Source organism: Planococcus citri, chromosome 2 (genome assembly GCF_950023065.1).
Source record: "Planococcus citri chromosome 2, ihPlaCitr1.1, whole genome shotgun sequence".
In the NCBI taxonomy this organism is placed as follows: Eukaryota; Metazoa; Arthropoda; class Insecta; order Hemiptera; family Pseudococcidae; genus Planococcus; species Planococcus citri.
Genome location: NC_088678.1, coordinates 63,314,452 through 63,326,081, shown reverse-complemented (window position 1 = coordinate 63,326,081; position 11,630 = coordinate 63,314,452). Strand labels below are relative to the sequence as shown.

Genomic DNA, 11,630 nt, shown 5'->3' with positions numbered 1-11,630 from the left:
CATAACATAAAACTGTCATTTCCCAAGTTTCATTTACCTACTACTCGTACTCATTATAGGATTTTTCATTATTTTCGTATGATTTAGCGATTGAATTTAATAAAATAACTTGGAACTCATCTTATTTATCGCTTAGAATGCTTATGATTGGATTAACGATCAACGATCAACAACGTAAATTTTTACCAAGTCCAAAATTTGTGATAAGGATGGCTGATTTGTTTGGGTTAAGTTTGGGTACGGGTCGGGGTCTATGGTCGAGCCTGAAAAAGGCTCTATGAAAATTAGTATGAACATCCGTAAAGTAATAATTAAAAATTAATTTCATACTGAAGTGAACAAAGATAATCTAATTTGTAATTACACAAATATAATCACTCTAAAATTACAAAAAAAGAAACACCGAAAATATAAAATTAATGATAATAAAAAAATTAATAATTTTATATTCTGAAAAAAAATAAAAATAAAATTCAAAAACTTCTTTCGTAACAACAGACTTTCGCACCATCGTCGTAAGTAGCCATATTTTTCATTTGTGCTACTCTGTCTCGTTGAGGCGGTTGCGGTGCTCGATTCTTATCAGTACAGTTTTTGGAAAATATTTAGCGCTCAAAACTTTTAAAGCTCTCTGGAGACGGACCGAAGCATTCTACGAAAAAATGAAGTCGATGAAAGTTGTAGACAATTAAATTTCTAATCACCCTAATATCATTAGTTTATCTCTACGATGCTTAGTTTTCGATAAATATTCGCAAAAGAAAGTGAAACCCGAAAAAAAAACAAACGTTCCAAGTTTGATCGACACTCCCCCTTTAGTTTCAGTTTCCATGTACATATCGATGTCGGTGTAATTAGAGGTTCGTATCGTATGCTTTTTTCTTTAAACTTAAAAATCTTTAATTTCGATCGATTACGATGAGTTAATGATAACGTAATTTTTTTCAACAACTACATTGTGTTCAATTTTTTTTTACTAATCGTCGCGTGTGTGTGTGAAACGTTGTACATTGTTGCGGTGCATCACTCATCAGCCGAACCGAAGTATTCAAAATCTCTGCTATACTTTACGTTACCAAATACTTTCTCACATGTAATATAGAGTAAGTAAATTCAGTTTGGTGTTTTTAATCACTAGTTTACATCCGAGTGTTTCTTTAACACAATTACACGATGATATTTTAATCGTACTATGATAATTTATACGTGTTCGATATGTTGGTCTCCGTTTCATCCATGGGGGAGATTCGACTCGAGTATTTAATAATTTCGTCGTTTATTTGATCGGTGTTGTGTCGGTTGTTATTATATTATATCATTTCATAATCATTTGTTTCCATTTTGATACGAACTCAGGCGAATACTAACGTTCAAACAAAACGGTACGTATGTAATTGCATTGCATTCAACCTGTACATATACATCATCGGAATGAGTCATGAAGCAGTGATTTCAGATTTTTTCTATTGGAACCTGAACGTATATTCAAATTGCTCACTAGTCACTACATCGATTACGAATCGTATACGGTATTAACACGTTATTGTACAATTCATTGAAGCTGGGCTGCGTTCTTTGTCATCGTAGAATATTCAGATAACTCGTAATCAGCGCTGATTTTCGTTATTAATATATTTCCACGAATTATTCGAAATGATTCAAACGGACCGGACCGGACCAAAGCATACGTACATCGAATAATTACATATATGCGGCGAATCAAGCTGGTCATCTGTTCAAATTCTACATCTCGTTGGTAATATTATTCGTGAAAAAAAAAAATAAAAAATATCGTTCAGGTGTGCACAGTTTTTGGTGTATTTTATTCGATACTCGATGCTTTATAGTCCCATTTTAACCATTATCGTTTGGGTATTTTGTTAGCGGAAAATATCGAACAGGTAGCTCGAGTTATATGTTTTTTATTCGCTTTTACGTTCCTTTTTTTATACACAATTTTATTCTGCCTCAACTAGATGGATTTTTGTTGGAAATGGCTGTGAAAAATTTTATGTGTTTTATACAGTCGATATCTCGCAATGCTAGTTTCTTGACTCTAGTATCGAGTCATTTAATTCAACTACGTTCGCAACCCAATTGATTGCGAGTTAATGTGAAAGTTTCCAGTTCGCTATAGACCATTGTTGTAATAAAAATTTAGAATTTCAGGTTTCTTGTTCATGTGTGTTTTTTTTCCTCTTCTTTTCTCTTTCCTTATTTAATTAATCATTAACTGGCGCTTTTATTTGGTTCGAGTTTTTGTTATTATTATTGTTGTATGTACGTTTACAGTATGTACACTTATATGTACAGCTGCAGGTTCTCTGTGTTAGGAATTAGTCGAGTAGTTCTCTCTGTCTCTGTCTATACTCTGGTATTTATTTTACATTTTTTTCCACGCTTTTCTTATCATACAACAGCTTTATTGGAGTACGATCCGGTTTACTCGCGTTATCAGAGGCGGATTCGTTGGGAACTCTGTCCCAACACATGCTAAATGCTCAGCATACTCCCAAGTGGCTTAGATCGATTGCAAGTTTCTTCTGATAAGACCTGGCTTCATTATCGTACGAGTTGGAGATTTTCTCAACTGCGTAGAGAATTCTGGCATTGATATTCGGTCCTGAAATCGCAACTGGTAGAAAAATCTCGCCGAAGATCATCTGGAATAGAGGCTACCAGGTTCAAAATGACATTCACTTATGAATCCAGTGACTCTAGGGTCATTCCACGTCAATTCAACCAAGAAGTGGTAAGGGGGCTTTTTGAAATTTTTCCTGTGGAAAGACCCTCCGAAGGGTTGACCAATGGCGCGAATCGCAACCCTCTGGCCCTTTTTCAAAGGCTGTTAGGGAGTGTCAAAGTTTTCAGTGAACTTGAAATACTATCCATTTCAGCAGAGGATTACTCGATAACCGAGATACCTACCAAAATGGAACTTTTTCTAATAGTTAGGGGTTTTGAAAGGTTTTTTGGTGATATCTTAAAAATCAGTGCTGCCACTTTTTTTCGTTCGAAAAATTAGCTCGAAAAGTTTCAAAACGTAGTTTTCATATCGTTCCGACTCTCAAAAATTCTGAAAAAAATAAATTATGGACAACGTTTCATGCTGAACAACAAATCGAAAAATTGGGATGGAATTATTTCGTGAAGTCGATTTTAAAAAATTGAAACTTTGCGAAAAAATGCGATTTTTTGATTTAAAACTTGAAAAAAAGTTTTGATTGGTGAAGTTGACCCATTTGACCCCTATTTTTACGTATCCGCTGAAAAAACTCATCACAAAAAATCAAAATTCTGAGTGAACTGAAAAAATGAATAGTCGGGGAGCCCACTTAAGGATAAATTGCACCCCCCCCCGGTCGATCCTCCGGAACAACTTTTTTCTTAAAGAACGAGTCCTAAGGAACATTTCTAGCCCTTGTACTCAAAAAAAAAAGTGGCCGTACTTACAAAATGGCGGCCATTTTGATTGACAGGTCAGCCGAAGTCGCAGATTTTGCGTTCCAACATAGGACTTGCACCACATTTTTCAAACTGTACAAAGGTAGATCGAAAGATCAAGCAAAAATTTATCACCTGTCAAAATTTCAAGTGCAAAAGTGCGTTTTTCGATTTTTGGTGAATTTTTGAAAATTAAATTTAGGCCAAAAATGAGGGGAAAAAATCAAAATTTTACCAAATTGACCAAGAAAGCTGAAATTTGGGATACACCCTATTTTCGACATGCCAAATCAGTTGGAAACGGTTTCAAACCGTTTTGAGCAGTTCTGGAGCCTCCAGCAGATTTTTGAAACTTTAAATTTTCTCAACATTTTACCAAAATGGAGTTGGAAAGCTGAAATTTATTTTGCAAACTAGGTTCAGTACGCTACGAAGTCAACTGCAGGGGGATTTCAAGTTGTTTTGGAGCCTACGGTGACTTTTTGAAAACTCTTGGAGCCTCCATCAGATTTTTGAAACTTCAAATTTCCGAAAAATTTTATCAAATGGAGATGGAAAGCGAAAATTTACTCTACACTCCAATTTTAACACCCTCTGAAGACGACTTCAGATGGGTGCAAATCATTTTGGAGCCTCCAGCGACTTTTTGAAAATAACTGGAGCCTCCAGTAGATTTTTGAAACTTGAAATTCCCGTAACATTTTACCAAATGGAGTTGGCAAGCTGAAATTTACTTCGCAAACTAATTTCTGTGCGATATGAAGTCGACTACATGGTGATTTCAAATGGTTTTAAATGGTTTTGAAGCTTCTAGCTACTTTTGGGAAATTTCAATTTTCCAAAAAACACCATACGACCTCTCAAAAAGTCGCTGGAGGCTCAAAAACAACTTGAAATCCACCAGCAGTCGACTTCGTAGCATTAAAATTAGTTTGCAGAATGAATTTTGACTTTCCATCTCCGTTTGATGAAATTTTAGAAAATTTGAAGTTTCAAAAATCTACTGGAGGCTCCAGGAGTTTTCAAAAAGTCGCCGCAGGCTCCAAAACGACTTGAAACCCCCCTGCAATTGACTTCGTTGCGTATTAAAATTAATTTGCAGAATAAATTTCAGGTGTCCAACTCCATTTTGGTGAAATGTTGTAGGACTTTCGAGTTTCAAAAATCTGCTGGAGGCTCCAGAACTGCTCAAAACGGGTTGAAACAGTTTCCAATCGATTTGCCATGTCGATAATAAGGTGTATCCCAAATTTCAGCTTTCTTGGTCAATTTAGTAAAATTTTGATTTTTTTCCTCTCATTTTTGGCCTAAATTTGATTTTCAAAAATTCACCAAAAATCGAAAAACGCACTTTAGCACTTGAAATTTTGACAAGGGCTAGAAATGTTCCTTAGGACTTCCCCTTTAAGAAAAAAGTTGTCCCGGAAGATCGACGAGGGGGGGGAATTTATCCTTAAGTGGGCTCCCCGACTAGAACGAATTTTAATTTTTTTGCGATGAGTGTAATTTTTATCAACTTTTTCATGAAATACATCAAAAAGAGGTCAAAATAGGACAACTGAATAAATTTGACCTTTTTTCGATGTTTGGTTGAAAATTGAATTTTTTCGAATTTTGATATTTTTGTGATGAGTTCATTTCATCGAGTGAAATCGTGTTTTTCAACTTTTTCAACGGATACGTAAAAATAGGAGTCAAATGGGTCAACTTCACCTATCAAAACTTTTTTTCATGTTTTAAATAAAAAATCACATTTTTTCGCAAACTTTCAATTTTTTTTAAATCGACTTTACGAAATAATGCCATCCTAATTTTTTAATATGTTGTTCAGCATGAAAAATTGTCCATAATATATTTTTTTCAGAATTTTTGAGAGTCGGAACGATATGAAAACTACATTTGAAACTTTTCGAGCTAATTTTTCGTACGAAAAAAAGTGGCGACACTGATTTTTATATCACCAAAATCCTTAAAGAGCTTTACAAAATCCTTTCAAAACCCCTAACTATCGGAAAAAGTTCCATTTTGGTAGATGTCGCGGTTATCGAGTAATCCACTGCTGAAATGGGTGATATTTCAAGTTCACTGAAAACTTTGACACCCCCTAGCAGCCTTTAAAAAAAAGCTAGAGGGCTGCGATTAGCGCCATTGGTCAACCCTCCGGAAGGTCTTTCCACAGGAAAAATTTCAAAAAAATCGCCGACCCCCCCCCCCTCCTTCCCCTTACTATGTACTTCTTGGTCGAATTGAGTGTATTCCTGACGAATTTCTCGAGATAAACTACAGGGTGTTCCAGAATAACCTTTCACATTTTGGTGAGCACTGATCTGCGTTCAAATGGTGTTAGGGGAATGGTAAAAGCGGTTCCAGGTAGCCAACACATGCCGAATTATGTTTCAGTATTAATTTTTTACCATGGAGAAGTGGACGGCTGTGCAGCGCGCTTTTATTGTAAAGGCCTTTTTCAAAAATAATGACTCTTACATTAGTGCAATTCGTGCCTTCCGCAAACATTTTAAACTTACCGGTAAAAGTGAAGTGCCATCGAGGCCAACAGTGAAATTATGGGTAAAAAACTTCGAGAAAACCGCTCATGCTTGTAAAAATAAGCCTACAGGTCGGAAAAGATCAGTAAGAACGCCAGAAACAACGGACCGAGTAAGGCATTCAGTACAGACTACCCCTACCACTTCAATACGTAAACGAGCGTTAAATTTAAAAATCAAACCAACTTCTCTGCAACGAATTTTATCTGAAGACCTCAGTTTCCATCCATATAAGATTTTAATCATTCAAAAGTTACAAAAAACTGATTTTGTGAGAAGAAAATCATTTGCCGAGGATATGCTTACAAGAATTGATACTGGTGAGATTCCATTGAACTCGTTACTCTTTACTGATGAAGCTCATTTTTATCTAAACGGTGATGTGAATAAACAAAATATGCGCTACTGGTCGACAGAGAATCCGATGATAATACACGAGAAACCTCTACACTCCGCTAAGTTGACTGTTTGGATGGGCGTGGCTAAATTCGGTATAGTGGGACCGTATGTGTTTGATGAAACGGTGAACGGTGAGAGGTATCGCAAAATGTTAAACGAGTTTCTCATTCCTGAATTGAAACGCAGACACAAGTATAGAGTTACTTGGTTCCAACAGGATGGCGCTACCTGTCATTCCGCAACGGACACGATTTCTTTATTGCGTGAGCATTTTGGTCATCGAATAATTTCGCTGAACACAGAAATTTCATGGCCACCTCGATCCCCTGATTTTTCAGTATGTGATTTTTTTTTTATGGGGTTACCTCAAGTCAAAAGTATATCAAGATGATCCTAGGACTCTGAAACAGCTCCTAGATAATATTATTCGTGAATCAAGACTGATTAGAAGAGAAATGCTCAACAAAGTGTTCAATAATTTTAAAAAACGTTTGGTCGATTGTGTCAAAAATGATGGAAAACATCTTGGTGGAATAATTTTTAAAACTTAATTTATAATGAAAACTCAAATATATGGTCTAAAAACGGCACATTTCTACTTCATTTTGGTTATAAAAAAATTTCCGTAACCATTTTTCTCTCAGAGCTACTAATAAAACAAAAGTGAAAGGTTATTCTGGAACACCCTGTACATATGTGTTTACAGCTGAGAAAATGTTTAAATGTCAAGTTCAAAGGATAAATTGATACGATATCAGTTCATTTCGGAATTCCAATATAGACCCGATTGGTTTCTTGACCACATATTGACCTCAATGGAACTCACACCGTTGACCGAGTCATTTTTACGCGTAATTCGTCGACCAAACTTCCAAATTCAAGATGATCGCTATGACTATGGCAGCTAAAACGAAACAATCCGCGCTATAAAAATTATTTATCGGTCTTCTCGTTACTCTACATCGACTACTTATCTACTTCGCTACGCTGCGCAGCGAATTCAGCGAACACCTCGTATTCGTATCTAATGGTAAAAACCTATAGTTAAATCGAGAGAAAAAAATTGACCCTAAAGCGCATCTGGGATCGAAACGATAAGAGAGCTTCGTACGTTCACGTTCGTCACTCGTTATCAGTCTCTAAAGTAAAGCGTACAATTCGTAAACATTTATCATCGATTGATGGAATACCGCAGCAGTGGGAACTGGGAAGCAGGGTGAGAGGGGAAGTTGAACGAGAGAGACGTCTGTAATTTTATAATAACGTTCCAACTAACTCTCATTACCTTCATCAAATGTTGATTAAATAATAATTTCGGCAAAAGCGTAGATTTTTGCTGTAATTTGTTGCATCACTTGTTGATCCTGAGGTGGCTAGGTTTTTTTTTCCTTTTTCTGTCTCTCTTGTTGCCGCGTCTTCGTTCATTTTCTCATTAGCCAGTCGTCGTTATACGGACCGCTCTGTTTTCCCTTTAACCAAAGAAAGGTTACTAATGTTGGTATTTTCATTTTATCCCCGGGGTAACTTCTTTCTCTTTTACAATTCTGCTCCGAAATCCCAACTTTATTGTGGCAAAATAATGTAAAACGTTTGAGAATAAGGTATTTGTTTGTTTGTTTTTCTTTCGTTTTTTTTTTCGAAAAGAATAATAATTCTTTTCATCCAGTTTTAGAGAAATTTCGCCATTCCAACGAATCCTTGGGATAGAAATTCTAACGCGATGAAAATTTAAATATCTTTGATGTAAAAATTTGAAGAGATTTTGTTGTTTGTTTTGAAAAATTGAATAAGAAAATAAACACGTGGTGAATGAAGATCATAAATTGATCCTACACCTTTAAGGTCAGTCAATCAGTCATTTTTATAGAAAGAAATCAAGTCTCTTGATGAGATGTCACCCTCCGATTTGAACGGGATCGCGATTTTTGGAAAGGGCATGGTCTAAAGCCTCAAAAAACAAATTTTCAGCTGCCTAACTTCATTTTTCGATTTTTGACGAACATTTGAAAATTCAAAATTGACTCGTGTTTTGGTGATTTATGCTTTTTTTTAAAAAAAAGTACGTACTTGATCAGTAAAAATGATCCAACTAGTCCTAAAACTGATACGAATTCCCCAAATCCAAATTTCACCATTTCCGGCCATTCTGGAGCCTCCAGCGCGATTTTCCAATTTCTCCAGAATATTGAATTTGCTCTAGAAGGCGTGAATATGAAGTTGGGTAACTAAAAATCGAGTTGTGTGTTGTGCTCGACCTGTTTAACGAGTTTATCCACATTTAAGCCGATTCTGGAGGGGACATTTCAAGAATGGGGTTTTGACCAAATTTTTTTAAGGTAAGGAAAATGGTTCAAAATCAAAAATTTCCTGTGTGCGAGGAAATTTTCAAAATTTGCGCGATTCGCTGCATTTCATCCAGGACTAACCCCTCTAGGGCGAATTTCGCCATTTCCAGCCATTCTGGAGCCTCCAGCGCGATTTTTAAATTTCTCCAGAATTTTGTACTTATGTATTTGCTTCAGAAGGCGTGAATTATATGAAGTTGGGCAGCTAAAAATCGAGTTGTGTGTTATACTCGACCAGCATCTGGAGGCTCCAGAAACGGCTCAAATGGCAAGTTTTGCAAGACAGGCAACGCACGTCTTTTCACGTCCATTTTTTTTTTGTTGTAAATATTTGAATTCTGATGCCAGTTTATGTCGAGATATGAATGACAACTCTATATGAAGGGACTGAGACACTCTGTTGAATATTCGGCACGCGATTCGTTTCATTCCAGTGCACCAAGTCTAAAGAAACTACCTAAGCGAATTAGAAAAGGAACCCCCTTGCCATGGTCCGAAAATACGTAAACTATAACGAAAAAGTTTTCCAAACGATTGAAAGTTTGAGAGGAGAAAAAAACACAAATTTTACCATTGAAATGCGAACAGAACGATTCGAGAAAAAAAAACTGAATTGACACTAAAGTGAAACGATTAGGTACCTTTACCTACATATAAAGTTAAAAATGAGAAAAGGTCACATCTCACGAGGAAATAAAACTGAAAGTTGAAAGTTGAAGTTTTTTAAGTTATTCGGCTGTAGATAAAATCCGCCAAGTTTTCCTGCTACATACACGAAGAGTAAAAATACTGAAGGAATACGCAGCTAGGTGAATTTCTAAACGGATAAAACTATTTGAAGTGAGATAAACTAACGTACATATATAGTACGAACAAACTACCAATTTCGAAAACAGTTTTTTCGCCTAAAGTGGCGATCGAAAGAAAACTGAAATTCATACCTATGTTCTGTGCTCTAAATTAAGCTGAAATTATGGGTATCTTCGTGAGACTGTTAGTCAAAAATAATTATCACAGTTCATCGACAACAGAGGAATTGCAACGATTTTTTGATATGAAAAACGTCTCAAGGGTCATTCCACGTCAATTCGACCAAGAAGTGCTAAGGGGGAGGGGGGGCTGTCGGCGATTTCTTTGAATTTTTTCCTGTGGAAAGACCTTTTGAAGGGATGACCAATGGCGCAAATCGCAGCCCTCTAGCCCTTTTTTAAAGGCTGCTATCAAAATTCGAAAAAATTCATTTTTCAATTTCAAACATCAAAAAAAGTTGAATTGATGTGGAATGACCCTCAAGTTGAATAGATTAATTCACTAGGTATCATACAAATTATATATTTAACTCGTTTCACTATGAAATGGCTTTTCATAAGATAAAATCTCGTCGAATTGTCATAAAAAGTGAGAAAATATGCACACTAATATTCAAGGAAAGGTGATTCATATTTGTTTCAAAAATCTCTCGATGCTTTTTCAAAGAAGGAAATATGGAAAAAAATCTTTCTAATAACGTCAATAATCTAGTTATTTACGTAGGTAGGTAGATAGATAGATAGATAGATAGGTAGGTAGGTAGGTAACTAGGTAGGTAATTTTTTTTAAATTCAAAGAATCACCAAACAAACATGGATCATGAATATATAATTTTTGAGATAGGTACATATCATTTCCTCAGTTTTCAATCAAAAGGGTATTAAGTTTAACCAAATCCTTATTCCTTTCACGTCAACAGATTACAGATAATTTTATACAGGTTTACTACAGACTGATTCTACGAAACGTAAAATTGAAAGTGTACAAGTACATATAAAAAAAATCCAAAGTAATGACCGGAAACGTGAACTGATAAAGACTATTCGAATCTGCAAAAGTTTATTGAACTAGAACGAGACGATGGTAATTAAATGAACAAAAATGCGAATGAAATTATATGTACGATATGAAAGAATTCTAATTGCAATAGAATTCCAATTATCCGATCTAATTGAGGGGAAGGAAATCGGATTCTAGCAACAAAATGGGTTAATTAGAATCAACGGTGTGGTGTTTAGAAGGGAACACAGTAGGGTAATGGTTATTATTTTATTTACCTCCAAAATACATTTTGGGGAGGACGAGAAAGAGGAGGTCAATACAGATCAAATCTGAAAATAAAAGTCAAAAGGGTATTCTCGGGTAAAATAGGTGAAATGCCCCTGTCCTTGGATTTTTGAAATTTTGACCCCACCCCCTTGCCCATCATGGCCAAAAAAACGCCTTTTTTCTGGAAAAAAGTCATACTTCAACGAGTTTTGAATAATAAATTTTGAATTCACCCAAAATATATGCAGGAAACATAAATCTATCAACGTGAATTTTTTCACCAAAAAAAGCGAGAAAATCGCCATGAATTTCCTAAATTTTTGGCAATAAAAAATTGGCACCGCGTGCGTGCGTTCCAAAATATTTCTCCAGTTTTAGGAATGATATCTTTCAATAAGAGTATATTTGGCATCCTTATTGCGAAATATTTGCAAAGAATCCCTCTGAACACTATGAAGTTATAATTGAATTTTTTGTGACACATGCTTCATCATAGAGCTATTTATGCCATGCAACTTCCTGATCATGGCGTAAATAGTGAGATAATGATTAATGAAGCATAAATACTTCACGAAAAGTCCAATTTTTGGGCAACCCCCTCCCCCAATGTGACCCTCAAGAGAGTCCAACTGCAAATCCAACTTCATATTCGTGCTCAGCAAGTTCGATTCATATGATAACGATACCCATATTGTCGATCTTATCTCGCCCCAAAATTGAGGGAAGGGGGAGGGGTGACCTATGGCACCAAAATTAGAGTTTCAAAAAATTGGTTGGTTTTCTATTGTATGTACATATTTAGAGGTCCTCATGCAAA

The 11,630-nt window shown here is 35.7% G+C and overlaps 1 protein-coding gene across 3 annotated transcripts in view; it reads left to right on the top strand.

Annotated features, from left to right (window-relative positions):
* Positions 1-587: 587 nt before the first annotated feature.
* Positions 588-11,630, top strand: part of LOC135836992 (ras-related protein Rap1-like) — a 95,235-nt gene continuing 84,192 nt past the window's right edge. Inside the window, exon 1 of one of the 3 annotated variants that reach the window (XM_065352095.1) lies at positions 588-1,103. The gene's annotated coding sequence lies outside the window, so the exon portion shown is untranslated. Of the gene's footprint in view, positions 1,104-1,124; positions 1,383-1,456; positions 1,902-11,630 lie in introns of those variants that run through there. The other 2 variants (XM_065352096.1, XM_065352098.1) reach the window with 2 other exon arrangements.